This window comes from Staurois parvus, unplaced genomic scaffold (genome assembly GCF_062004578.1).
Source record: "Staurois parvus isolate SC_StPar_1 unplaced genomic scaffold, SC_StPar_1.0 ptg000133l, whole genome shotgun sequence".
Taxonomy (NCBI): domain Eukaryota; kingdom Metazoa; phylum Chordata; class Amphibia; order Anura; family Ranidae; genus Staurois; species Staurois parvus.
Window position 1 is genome coordinate 4,944,991 of NW_028317929.1, and position 12,297 is coordinate 4,957,287.

Genomic DNA, 12,297 nt, shown 5'->3' on the forward strand with positions numbered 1-12,297 from the left:
TGCATAGCTAATAGGCAAAACATACATGAAAAAGTAGTTTGGTGATATTTAGTAAATTAATAAAAATATTATGCTTGTATTTATGTCTCTTCTAGCAGTTCCGAAGACATGGGTGACCCAGTGAAATTACTTTCTTACTTTACGTAAAGCCCATTTTTTGTTTTTTGTTTTTTTTTGTTTTTTTCACAAAATGGGAATCGGAGCTTGGTATGAGTTTAACTTCTAGTCAGAGGAATAAAATCCTTAATTTCCCCCAAAAGTCCTCTATAGCCATGAGGGTTTAAGAATCTAGCTACAAGATTCTTACCAGATGGTATAGGGTTCCCTCCCTACTCCACTGTATCTTGCCTCAGATCCCAGATACTTGCTGGCGTTTTGCTGCAGAGGGTGGGACCATGCTCTATATTTTCTGGTTTTGTCCAGGAATCCAGTTGTTTTGGCGTGATGTGACCTCAGTCATCAAACAGCTACCTGCGATGGACATGCATGGCAACCCGGCAGCCTGCCTGTTACACTTGATGGAGAGACCTATCAAAAAGTACAAATCCTCCCTGACAATCCAGCTCCTTAATGCTACTAAGGCGTGTAATCTGCTTTGCTGGAGGAGCACTGAATCCCCCCTCGAAGGCTCATTGGTTCACTAGAGTCAATGTTCTCCGGGATGATCAGTGCCCTGATAATCAGTGCCCAACAGTGCCATCCAGTAGTGCCCAGCAGTGCTTCCCACCAGTGCCCAGCAGTGCCATCCACCTGTGCCCATCAGTGTCCAGAAGTGCAACCCACCTGTGCCGAGCAGTGCCACCCACCTGTGCCCAACAGTGCCACCCATCAGTGCTGCCCAGCGGTGCCGCCAGTCAATGCCCAGCAGTGTCACCAGTCAGTTCTGCCTATCAGTGCCCACCAGTGCTGCCTATCAGTGCCCATCAGTGCTGTATGTCAGTGCAGCATCATCAGAACCGCATATCAGTGCCCATCAGTGCTGCCTATCTGTGCCCATTAGTGCTGCCTATCAGTGCAGCCTCATCAATGCACATCAGTGAAGGAGAAAAATTACCTGTTTGCAAAATTTTATAATAGAAACAAAATAATCCTGGGCAGGAAGGGGGTATAAGTGCCCGGTAGGCCAGTAGTTAAGAGAACATTATTATCATCATTATCATCATCTCTTTATCATGACACATGGACTGTCATAGGAATGACAAACTTTCACAAATCTAAATGGTCCTAAGCATAACTCTATAATAAGGCAACTATTGAAAGGCCTAGTTTTTTTTAACCTAATTGGGATTTTCACGCATCTATTTCATTAATATTAGCACATAAAATGCATCCCAGTTAACAAAAGGGTTAGATTAATACAAGCTGGAGAAAAGATAATTGTATTTCTTGCCTGTGGCAATCAATCAAGTTCCAGAAATTATTTTTTAAGTAATGTATCCATTATTTGGTTAAGTTAGTATAGATGACTAATATCCATTTAAAGCGTAGTTCTGGTATTAGTGTTTATATTTGTCATTAAAGACATTTTGTAATCTATCCTTATTAAAAATAACTTATTTCAGCAGTCATCCATAACATTTCATACTGTATCTGCCAAAAAACCCTGAAATTTCAGTGATCTCTATCATAGAAAGCAACTGAAGTCATAGCCAGTATTTCTCAGACCCTTCATCCCCTAAATATGTAGTTGGCATATGCCCTTTCTCACAGACATATGCATGGAGTCTGAAGCCATATTCCATTCAGTCAACTTCATGAAATATAGCATTTAGAAGGGAATATGTAAACTGAAGTTTCTGTTCAGTAAAGCCAAGTCTCCTAAAGGTAAATTAGAACTCCAGACAAATAGCTTAATACATATGAAACATATGTAAATTGTTTTTTTGTCCATTGATCTGTAATTCTGTCGTTGCTTTAGCTTTGCTACACTAAATGGCCTGCCTGGTGACACTACTGTTTACAGGCTGATGATGTTGATTTTGTTTTTTAGGCTGATATATTAAAAGAGTTTGGAACCTTTAGTAAGATTGTAGGAGATGGTTAGAGACTGCAGACATGATACAAGAGATGGTCAGAGACTGCAGACATGATACAGGCGACGGCCAAAGACTGCAGACATACTACAGGAGATGGTCAGAGACTGCAGACATACTACAAGAGATGGGTAGAGACTGCAGACACACTACAGGAGATAGCCAGAGAGTGTGGCTCACAATGGCATGGGAGTCTCCAGCAATCATTGATGGATGGTGCAGGGCAGGGGTCCAGTCTCCCTAATAATCAGGGGCATGGGTGATGCCATACACAGTAGTGGATTAAGGAGAGGGACTGTCTCTGTATCAGGGACCTGGTGTGCTATGACATGCTGTGTACACAGTGGGTGAGTGGTCTCTCAGCATGCAGCCAGTGTTGTCGCACACACACAGGCAGTAGACATGTACATACACTGACAGCTGAATACCCCGCTCCCTCCTGAAGACTCGTTCCTGGTCCCCTCACCTCCCCTGACAGCTGTAGGGACACAGAGCATTCCAAGTGGGCAGGTTAGGGAGAGGGGAAGGTGGAGAAAGTGACTGACAAGGAAGCACACTGTATGCACAATGCTGGTTTACAAAGCTCATCCATCCATGAAACAACTCTACAGATGTGCACTTGTTCCCCGATCTCCCTCTGACAGTACAATGTGTCCCAGCACTCCTCTCTATGCAGAGGCTGGGGGTTCCTCCCACCAGAATAACACTCACTGTGTGATCAGGACATAGCTGGTGCCGGCTGCTCCATGCTGTGAAAGGTGAAGGTGTCCAGAGTAGATAACTCCATGGAGGTGAATTAGCAGAGATTCCAGCTCTGTTCTGTGGGATGCTGGACCCCTACTAACTGCAGGCATTGTCCAAGTGCCTGAATACTGCTGTGTTGCTGCTGCTGTTCATTTAAACATGGCACCACTGACTCACTGAACATGTGCCCAGGCCTGCCAAAAATGTCCGATCCCAGTCGGCTTTGGTACTGCCATATTTTTTACGGACAGCTGACAACCCTTGTGTCACCCCTCTTACAGGTGTCACCCAGGTGCAGTCTGCACCCCCCCCCCAACCCCCATAGTTACACCACTGAGACTTTGTACAGGACTTTGGAGTTTGTCTGCAACAACTTGTGCCCATTCAGCCAAAAGAGCATTTGTGAGGTCAGGTACTGATTCTGGATGACAAGACCTGGCTTGTGGTCAGCATGCCAATTTATCTCAATGTTGTTCAGTAGCGTTGAGGTTAGGGCTCTGTGCAGACCACTTGAGTTCCTCCATACCAAACATGTAAACCAATTTTTTTTTTGGACCTGGCTTTGTGTACAGAAGCACAGTCATGTTGGAAAAGAAAAGGATCTTCTGCAAACGGAAGGTTGGAAACGCACAATTGTTTACAATATCTATCATATGTATTCTGTAGCATTAACAGTACACAACATTGCAAGGCCTGCATTCAATAATATGGGTAGTGTGTCTACATATTTTGGCAACATAGTGTATATTTTTTATCTCAGCTGCACATTTTGCAATTCCCCTCTGTTATGCATACTTTAGAAAGTATAATTCCAAGGACAGGGTGTCAAGATGAAGCATGTGCTTACTTAGAACTTCCAACAACACAAATTTTGAGAACATCAGCAGCTGGACTGTCATGGCTTTTGCTCAATAGGTACAAATCTGAAGCAAATAGGAATCAGGAATAACCAGCTTTAATATACACTGCTCAAAAAAATTAAAGGAACACTTTGAAAACACATCAGATTTCAATGGGGAAAAATATCCTGCTGGATATCTATACTGATATGGACTGGATAATGTATTACAGAGGACTGAATTCAAAGACACCCCGAAAATCAAAGTGAAAAAATGATGCAGCAGTCTAGTCCATTTTGCTAAAATTTCATTGCAGCAACTCAAAAAACGTCAGGGCATGCTCCTAATGAGACGACGAATGGTGTCCTGGCGTATTTCCTCCCAGATCTAGACCAGGGCATCACTGAGCTCCTGGACAGTCTGAGGTGCAACCTAGCAGCATCAGATGGACCGAAACATGATATACCAGAGGTGTTCTATTGGATTTAGGTCAGGCAAGTGTGGGGGCCATTCAATGGTATCAATTTCTTCATCCTCCAGGAACTGCCTGCGTACTCTTGCAACATGAGGTCGGGCACTAGAAGGAACCCAGGACCTACTGCACCAGCGTAGGGTCTGACAATGGGTCCAAGGTTTTCATCCCAATACTTAATGGCAGTCAGGGTGCCATTGTCTAACCTGTAGAGGTATGTGCGTCCCTCCATGGATATGCCTCCCCAGACCATCAGTCAGTGGCCTCCAACTGTAAAACCATTCCTGTTATGGGGGTCCTCTTATTGTTGCCCATCTAGTGCACCTGGTGTTATTTTCATTACCACCAAAGCAGCTGAAACTGATTAACAACCCCCTCTGCTACTTAACTGACCAGATCAATATCCCAGGAGTTTAATTGACTTGATGCTATACTCTGATTAAAATTTTTTTGAGCAGTGTATTTGCAGTGTATGCATTTCACTGAGACGTCTAATGTTCATTTAATAAAAAATAAAGCAGCCAATAAAGCTACATGGGCACACTGGTTACCATGGGAATAGCAAACAATTTTGTGTGACTTCTTTAAAACTTTCCCACTGCGAAAACATCCTACAACAGCCTCTTTCTCTCCCACCATGGAAAATAATATAGAACTATTTCTAAGGCTTCGAGATGTGTGGTACAGAGAGAGACAGCTTATAAAATCCTTTGGTACAAAACCTCAGAGGTTGTCCATAATCACAACCTGTCCATCTCACAGCTGTGTTAGAGATGCCATTGGGATGTAGGCACTCACTGCCATATATTTTGGAAATGCCCCCTTATTTGACCCTTCTAGGCTTTGGTCCAGTCCTTTCTTCAAAGTCTCCTTGGGTTTGCTCTCCCTCTACACCCATTTATTCATTTCATGTACTAATATAGCACTGTCAATTTACGCAGCACTTTACATATATATTGTATCACATCAGTCCCTAACCCTCAAGGGGTGTACAATCTAAAGGTCCCTAGCTTACATTCATACATACACACACACTAGGGCCAATTTAGACAGGATCCAAATAACCTACCAGCATGTCTTTGGAGTGTGGGAGGAAACCAGAGTACCTGGAGGAAACCCACGCAAGCACAGGGAGAACATGCAAACTCCATGCAGGAGGTGCCATGGTCGGGAATCGAACCCATGACCCATTTACTGCAAGGCAGACGTGCTAACCACTAAGCCACTGTTAATACAAAAAAGTGCAGAGCTAAATAGATATACAATATATCTGAAAATAATAATAATAAACAGTGTAGTGACATACTCAATCCCCTTAGAAATACTCAAATAAAGGGGATAACACACAAAAATTGTGCAACACGTGGCTTCCCACTAAGGGAATATAGCAAGTGCAAGTGATAAATGCTCCAATCGTGATTCATAAAAAATTTTCCCAGTGACTCTCAACACTTAATATAAACTTAAAAATACAGTCCACACACAGTGCATATATATACACTATATACAATCTGATGAGAGTGCTTCCATTCGATGATCATGCAAGTGACTGTGTAAGATTCGTGTTCAATCCTCCAGTGGCCTAAGTGGCCCCTCACCTCATATACTCGACCCTACAGGGTCAGCTCGCTCAAAAGATCACAGCAATCCTGATAAGGGCAGATTCATCACAGGTTCCCCTCAAGGTAAAAAACGCTCCTTATTCCAAGCCTCCATGCAGTATAGTAATATTCTCCCCGGATCATAGATAGACACAAAAAGCTAACATAGTCACTGCGCACCCGGAACTTCCTCCTCGCGTACCGAGGAGGAAGGTACGCGAGGAGGAAGTTCCAGGTGCGCGGTGACGTCACTTCCGGCATGGGGGCCATATTGGAACACCTTTTTGGATACCCATGGAGTACACCTCTAACATGAGGTGATACGAAGCTGTACACAAGAAGGAGTTACATGTGGGTGGGCAACCTTAATTATATCTGATTAAATAAAACGGATTACACTATGTTAGCTTTTTGTGTCCCTTAGTGGGAAGTCACGTGTTGCACAATTTTTGTGTGTTATCCCCTTTATTTGAGTATTTCTAAGGGGATTGAGTATGTCACTACACTGTTTATTATTATTATTTTCAGATATATTGTATATCTATTTAGCGCTGCACTTTTTTGTATTAATTAGTCACTTCACCTAATAGGTAATAAGGTTAGTGTCAGCAGCTTTTTTAGGGTTAGGGTTAGGGTTCTATTTCAAGCGCAAGAGGATTCTCTTTATCACTAAGCCACTGTGCCGCCCCGTTCACTATTTATTGGGTGCACCTATCCAGGGTATCTCCAAACATGCTAAAAGAACTGTTGGCATTTATCCTGCCAGCTGCTAAGGGGGTTAGACCTATTGATTGGGTATCCTCTATTCCCCCAACTCTTTCCCAATTACTGCATGCTATAGCTGAGATACACAGTATGAAACACCTCACTGCCCTGGCAAAAGACTTTTTACCTCAATTTACAAAAATGTGGGACTTATGGGGCAGCTCTGGGTTTAGCTCTGAATTGTCTGCTCAAGCCCCTAGATAGCTACAGTACTTCTCTTCCCTTAATATGTCAGCTACCCTTTTGTGTTAGATTTATTTTGTGCCCCATGGTGTGTGTCCCCCTCATCCATTCTGTTCCCCTCCCATGTTACTTTCTGATGCAGTATTGAGCTGCTGGTATGTGGTTTAGTATTTGAACTGTAATAGCCTTTTGTGATATTACATGTCAGTTTATAGAGCTTGCCCTAGTCACGACCACCTTTCTATTTCTTATGATCTATACATTGTAGTTTATGTGTTTTGTACTTTTGGTTTCAGTTGATGTCATATTTTCATTCTACATTGACATATAATGCTGTTTGACCTTTTTTTGTATTGCTTTGGAAAAATCCAATAAATATACAGTTATAAAAAAAAAAACCTGTCCAACTGTGATTCATGTAAAGTCATAAATGGCCCATTAAAAATGTTTATATTGAGAGAAATATGGAGGTTCTTTCATAGATTGTTAGATGCCTAATTGTCGATGGCTTCAGTACCTTTTTAGTCACTGCCCTGGAAAAAGCATGTAGATTAGAAAGTGTCAGAACTCTTCATCTGCAAACATGTTCCAGGTCAGTGCTTCAGAAATGACTGAAACCATTGAATTAGCATTAAAGTTAGGCAACTAGCATTTTGAGAGGGAGAGGTCAATAAGTGTAGCCTTCATATTCTCCCAGTGCAGGGTTCCTTTAAGGTTACAGGGAGTGTATCATTATGCAAAGTAGATAATTTCTATAACAAGCAAATTTTTATCAGTGTTCATATCTTGGATTAAGGACAATGTTTTATTGTTAAAAAAATTGCTATAAGAGCATGAATCTGTAGCCAAAACAGTATATCCAACTTTCTATATTCCTATTATATTGACAGGCTGAGTCAGCATTTCTAGTAGCATTGCAGAATAATTAACGACAGCAACAGATATCACATATCTGCAGATATCACATATCAGAATTAAGTTCAAGAATCATAAGCCCAGAAGGAATTACCACAGTCTCCACCTTGACTTAAAGCTGATTTTCAACCAAAAGAGGAAGTTATGCTTGTTTGTCTCCTCCACCCCCCCGCCACATTTGGCCTTTTTTTTGGTTGGTGAAGGGGGAGCGGGTATCTGATTTTAACAGCTACCTGCTCCCACTTGCGGGTCAGATCATCGTGTGACCTGTGAGGAAATTTGGCCCACTCCTCCTTTCCCTTGCAGCCTTCTCAGACACATCACAGGTCTCAAAAGACTGTGGGACCATTCACAAAGCACAACGTGGCTCATCCATGCACAGTAGGAAACTGGCTGTGAAGCCGGAAGGCTTAATTGCTGCTTTCCCATACCTAAAATACCAGTGCCTGCACCCAAAGCCAAATGAAGAAATGTTTTGGATGAGGACATCGCTGGATCCCTGGACACTTTAATATAAGTGTCCTTATATTAAAGTCAACAGCTACAATATTTGTAGCTGCTGACTTTTAATTTTTTTGCGGGGGACTGAAGCTCTTCTTCAAGTGTAAGCAAAGTGCACACAGGTGTATGCTTATTAAGGTACGTTACAGTCTGATTTATCACATTGTGCTTGTTTATTATGATTCACACTTCTCTTCTTCAATGGGTAAGAGAAGAAAATGCATTACGTAGTAAATGTCTGCAAAGTGCGGAGAAGTGAAAGAAGGGATGTGATCTAGCAAGTTCACAGCTCTTCCTCATTTACTTCTCAATGAAAAAAAAAGAAAAAAAGAAACAATACATGCCATAAACATAGTTGAAGTTCCCCAGTAACATGTAGAGTGCATTACATGTAATATATATATATATATATATGCATACACAGAAGGCTTCAAAATTTCCACTCGCCTGCTCGCACTGGTGAGTGGAAATAAGGTGGGAGCGAGTGTGCCTCCCAGGGCCGTCTTGCTGAGCAGGCTTGAAACTCAGGGCCGGCTCTGTCACTCACACTGAAAGCCGTCAGACTGCTCAATAGCTGAGCAAAGTGGAAGCAAAAGAAGAAGTGCGTGCTGTGGTCCCTGACTCCCCCTAGAGTGCAGTACCCAGCTCTGAGAGTGAAGGTAACGAAGTACTGCAACTTTTTATAGGGCTGTGTACATGTGTGTATGTGTGTATACATGTGTATGTGTGTGTGTGTGTACATATGTGTGCGCGCTCATGTGTGCGTGTATGTGTGTGTGTGTGCATGAGTGTGTATATGTGTGTGTATTTACATATGTATGTGTGTATGTACAGTATATGTCAATATAGCATAAAAATATGACATCAGCTGAAACCTGAGGTACAAAACACATAAACTACAATGTATAGGTCGTAAGAAATAGGAAGTTTGTGTGTACGTGTACTGTATGTGTGTGTGTGCACATTTGCCTGTGTGTAAACATACATGTATGGGTGGTTTGGACAGGTTCAGGATGATGTGGTTATTATGAGTGGTAGAGTATGGGGCATTTGAGGTACTGGGTTGGATAGAAGGTAGGATATGCTTGGTAGAGTTATTGTTTGGTGAGTGAAAGATTATGGGGGGTTATGGTTGTATGAAGTGCATGGTCTAAGTATGATGCAGTGTTTAGGGGGACATTGGAGACCCTGATGTAATGTGGGTAACATTTAACAGTGTCATTTCATGAGATAAATTACGAGGGCTTGCTTAGGGGTGGAATTAGGGGTGTAGCAGGGTAGGGGTTGGGTGGGACAACTGGTGGCGGGTAACTCTTAAGGCCTGGCTAGTAGCTCAGGGCTTGAAATTTTGAGCCCTGTATACAATATACAGTACATATACATTATATACACAGTAAATATAGATATACTCCTCTGTTCCTTGTCTAAAACTAGCCATACGAGACTTGAATTTTGGCTGATTTGGCTAAAATTGGAGCCTTGGGGTCAACACCACGTGGCTCCACACACTTCCATTAACAAATCCAAAGAGCCAGGCAGAATAAAGTTATAAAGTTGGTGGAGCAGTGACTGCATAGAAGCAATTGCAGTCAAAGTTTGGGTATTCTCACAGCCACAGGTGTTGACTGTCAGAACACAATGGCTGGCAGTGGAAATTCCTATACATACATATACAGTATACACATACTGTATATACACAGTTTCACAATGCTTGGCAGTGGAAATTCCTTTTTAAATCTGCAGCTTTGATTAAAATAGCACCTGGTGATCATGCCATTAACTTAGCTGCATATTTCTTGCTATCACTATGCTCTACCTGTGAAGAACAATCCAAAACAAATCCTACTCCTGATGATTGCACCAATACCTTATATGCATAAAATATTTGTTGTATGTACTCATAGTGGGGCCCAGAAACAACAGTGCACATTTTGCTTTTTGCTCCTACCTAAAACCCACCAATACTAACTGACACTGATACTGAATTATACAAATTGCTTCCTGTGTCCTAGACAAGAGAATGTGCCAGATGGTGTTTTTGGGGGTTATATGTCAAAATCCCTAATAGAATTGTTACCTGTGTGATGTTAATTTCTTACAATATGAACAGAGTGACAAACATAATTGCATCCTGCTAAGAAATACCATAACTTTTAAGCGTGCCCTTTAGTTAATCCTCACAGTTGGCAGTTGTGGTACAGTCCTATAGACTTGCATTGGTCACATTGTCTATAAGGCTGTCCGGCCACCAAATGTAGCATTCTGTTTAGTTTTCACCACAGATGCTTTGTGGACATGGCATGTGTACAACCCTGAGGAGCTGCATGCCCTGGTTCAGGTGGACAATTGGGGGGGGGGGGGGCAGTAAAACCATGCCTCCTAGCTGCACATGAGAATGAAGCCTAATAAATCCATATTCTGCTACTTGCTCACCTCGTCCTCTACACAGCTAATTAATGAATACGACTACCAGTGATTGCTACCTACCCACTATTACTGTATCAGTTGCAAGCCCTCACTATGTTTCCACAAGTAAACATTAATAAAAGATTTTTATGCCGGTGTGCATTTATAGGTTGCTCCCTGGTGGTTTGCCAATAAAAAAGGAAATCTTGGTGTAGCTGTCCTTGCTCTGTGTGCTCTAGTAACTTACTCCTGTACTATTTCTACACCAAGGACTCTCAAAAAATGTATCAGTTTTTACACCTTCAACAACATTCTTTCTAAAAAGGAATCTTTTCTCAATGATCTATTTTCATTACTTCCTTGTTTCTAATCGTCACCTTCCATCTTCTTCACTCACCCTTTCTCCAACTCCAACATGATTCCTGAAAAGATTCATAGGATTTTTGCTGTTCTCAGGAGGGTTTTACTATTAAAGTAGAATTCCAGCCTAATAGACTTAAGAATGTCCTATCCCTCATCCTGCTACCTATGCTGCTTATGTTGCCTAAACTGTGTAAAAAGAAAAAATGTGTATACTTACCTATTTTCAGCCAGCTCTGGTTTGGTCTGGTCATGTGCTCCAGCACCCCTGCGTCATCCAGCAGTGGCTGCAGGGGAGAAGATGGAGCACAATCAAAAGCTGGGACATGGGAGCCTATAGATGACATCACTGCTCCCAGACTACTCTCTGCTCCCCCCTGCAACCGCTGCTGACTTACACAGGGAATCATGTGACCGGACCAGGGCTGGCTGAAAAATTAATCAGCATACATAGCAGGAGCAGGGAGGGAGTATTTGTAAGGCTAGTTAGTGTTAGGCAGGCATTCTACTTCAAGTCATTCTTTACAAGCAACTCCAATACACCTTCTATAGCACCTACATGATTTTGAGATTTTCTCTTTATTTATATTGTTTACTATAGTCTTATATGTACAAAGGGTGATTCAAGTGTTTTCAGGATGTATTTATTTTACAGCTGAATCCAATGGGGTTGATTTACTAAAGGAGTAGAGATTTATTGCTTGGCAAAGTGAATGTGAGTGAACAAGTTGTGTACACTTTAATCGCTTTCCCACCGCCCTATAGCAGATATACTGGCGGCAGTATGTATGTGATTTTGCATCTCCGGGAAGGGGGCGCGCACGCCCTACCCGCACCGCTATTCATGGCTTTGGTTGTCAATCAACAGGTCTTGGCCGGTGATTACTCGCCACTCTGCAGTGATCACCGAGCATTACCAATGGAGGGAGAGAACTGTATGTAAACAATACAGTTTTCTCCCCTGTCAGCTCTTGCACACTGCTTTGTATAGCTCTGCATAGCTCTACATAGCAACCATACATAGCAGTGTGCTTACAGTTGAAAGCACTAACACAGCATACAGTAAAACAGCACATAGCACACACTTAACCCACATGTCAACCCCTTCCTGCCCAGTGCCTTTTTATTAGCACTGATCACTGTATTGGTGTAAGTGGGGATGTCAGTGACACCAAGTCAGTTCCCGCCAGTGTCAGAATGCTCGCTGCAGTCCTGCAGTTCCATTGTAAGTCGCTGATTGATGCTATTAGTGGTAAAAAAAAAAGAAAAAAGAAAAATCCCAGTATATATACCACCATTTGTAAAAGCAATGACTTTCACGTAAACCAATTAATTTACACATATTGGGATTTTTTTTTAGCAAAGACATAACAGAATACATTTTGGCATAAATTTATGATGAAATTTGATTTTTTTTTTTCCTGGACATGTTTAACCTCCTTGGCGGTATTCCCGAGTGTAGCTCGGGGTAACATTTC

At 42.1% G+C, this 12,297-nt stretch overlaps 1 protein-coding gene across 1 annotated transcript in view; it reads right to left on the reverse strand.

The window, feature by feature from the left end:
• DRD1 (dopamine receptor D1) overlaps nt 1-12,297 on the reverse strand; it is a 64,389-nt gene that overhangs the window by 6,308 nt on the left and 45,784 nt on the right. The gene's annotated exons all lie outside the window — the stretch shown is intronic.